Here is a 2,500-nt window from a genome sequence, read left to right as displayed (position 1 = left end):
ACTGTTATTGTAATAATTAAAATACTATTTCGTGTGAAAACGCCAGAATATTACATCAGAATCTTAGAACATCATTTCATCTCAATTTACATAAAATTAAATTATTTAATAATTCTTCGCATATTGTGCTACATACCCTGGATGGTAGCATTATATGACTCTCGGAGATAGTGAAACATGGCTTGGCAGGACCGTAGAGTTATTTCTTAAAAATGATTTCAATACCCAGTCAAGGCTCACAATTGGGATATCCTTTTCTATGAGAACTACATATTGTTTACGTTATAGCAGAAAAAAAAAACATTTATGATTTAAAGGTAATTAACCACGCTATACTTGGTTATAGTTGTCGTAATGTACATTTGGACGCATAAGTTTGTATTCAGCTGATAAGGATATGTGTATTGCTTCTCGTTCCCCTATTATGCGTATTGCTTCTCGTTCCCATATTATCAATTTTTTATATGTTTTTGTTAGTTGTCTGTTTAACTGTTCCTTCTCTCTCTTTCTTTTGATATATTATCTTGCTTTTAAACAGTAACGGCTACGCCCCACAAGGCTTAATTACTGACGCGATAATAACTCATTTCTGTCCTTATTCAGCCAATCAGTTGAATCGTACATGACATTCAGAAGCAATAATCAACCCCTCACGATTTAATTGCCTCTGCAGACATCAGTTAAAGCAATTTGTACATTCCAGAAACTTACCTTCATTCCCACATTTTTTCTATATCTATCTTTGCTTTATGATCAAAGAAAAACAAATAGAGATATGGTAGATGCTTCTGTAGTTGTTTAATTCTGATCATGTTTTTACCAGTTTAATTCATACGCATAGAGAGACCTACACACACGTACACTTAAAACACACACACACACACACACACACACACACACACACACACACACACACACACACACACACACACACACACACACAGCCATATGCATGGAACAAAACACACTAACACAATAACGTAAAAGAGAGAGCCAGAAAGATTTATAGATGATAGATTGATAGATAGATAAACAGATAGATAGAGAAAGAGAGGGGGGGTTAAACAGCAAGAAGGGGATATACATTATAAAAAAGAAGGTTTCCTTCATCTATTCATACAAGCTAAAGCAATTTAATGTAAAAGGAGTTTATTAATTATACGTAATAACACGTCGTTTCCTGATTCACAAAGATCCTTCTAAGAAAACTTTATAACGTTGACATCTGATATACACTGAAGCTGGTATTGACGCACACCTTAAATATTCAAGAGTAAAATAAATAGAGAGGCTATTAAGCCAACTGAATAAGTATAACGACACAAGGGTAGATGTGCACAAAAGATATATGAGGGATTAACAGCTACGGACAGATATGCAATTAAATTCAGTGATTGTTTGTCATATAAGGATTTACTACAAGCATATGTACGATCAAATTAACTCTTCCTGTGTTCTGCTTTCTGTGAAGGCAAAATTACTTTGCTTTAAATCTATGGGCTATCATTGAAAAGCGTAGAAAACTGCAAGAGTTATCATTCCGCATATATTGACTTTCCTTCGGGAAAATGGACGAGTAAGATACAAGTGCTTTAGGCTACAGGATGCAGCCCTCACTTGCAGCACTGTATCTATTCCGGATACACTGTGTCGATACACTGCACAAGGAGAAAAACACAAACACAGGGAAAAATTGAAACGACATTCTGAATTTCCTCTATGACATTTAGTAATGGAATTCTGTGAACACTTATAATACAGTATATTTCTCGGTTGAGAAGATGGTAAAACAGATTAATATTTATGATCAAGAAATATATATTCTGAAATTTCTATTTTACATTCGGCAATGGAAATCTATGAATATTAAAATTACAATGTAAAATATTCGTGTGAATTTGTAAATTGCGAAGGTGATAAATGAACTGAATATTTATGTTTAGACACAAGGCTACACATTCGAGGAAGTCAATGCTATCCCCTTGCATTTAAGTTCCGAGTTATATATTCAAGACGCTAATGACGCCGGTTTACGTTAATTGCTGTCTTAGCATATTCATGAAATGGGTATTCACAAAAGTGGCAAATCTAATTCCTATGACATTATACAGTATTACATCAACTCATACGTACTTCCCTATATCGTGTGCATACGTTGCTGTTTTTTTTTTTTTCGTTGTTAATTTTTGAATTAAAATTTCTTACTTATTAGTTTTCTTTTTTTAATATCTCTTTTTTATTTTTATATCTTACTCCTTTTTATCATTATATTTTTTTTTCAGTCATTTTATAAATTCAAATACACTGCCCAACCACCGACTCTCCTCTGTTTCTCAGTGAATTTCAAATTACTCTGATTTTATGCTGAGGGAGTTTTAAATGCAAGTGGGAATTGAAATGAATATAAGCACAAAGTCTTATCATTATCATTAAAATTATTACTGTTTCTTTTTCGATCATTATTGTTATTATTATTGTTGTCGTTGTTGTTGTTGTAGTT

This window comes from Penaeus monodon, chromosome 42, assembly GCF_015228065.2.
Source record: "Penaeus monodon isolate SGIC_2016 chromosome 42, NSTDA_Pmon_1, whole genome shotgun sequence".
NCBI classification, from domain to species: domain Eukaryota; kingdom Metazoa; phylum Arthropoda; class Malacostraca; order Decapoda; family Penaeidae; genus Penaeus; species Penaeus monodon.
The sequence above is the reverse complement of the archived record's forward strand: the minus strand, read 5'-3'. Positions refer to the sequence as shown.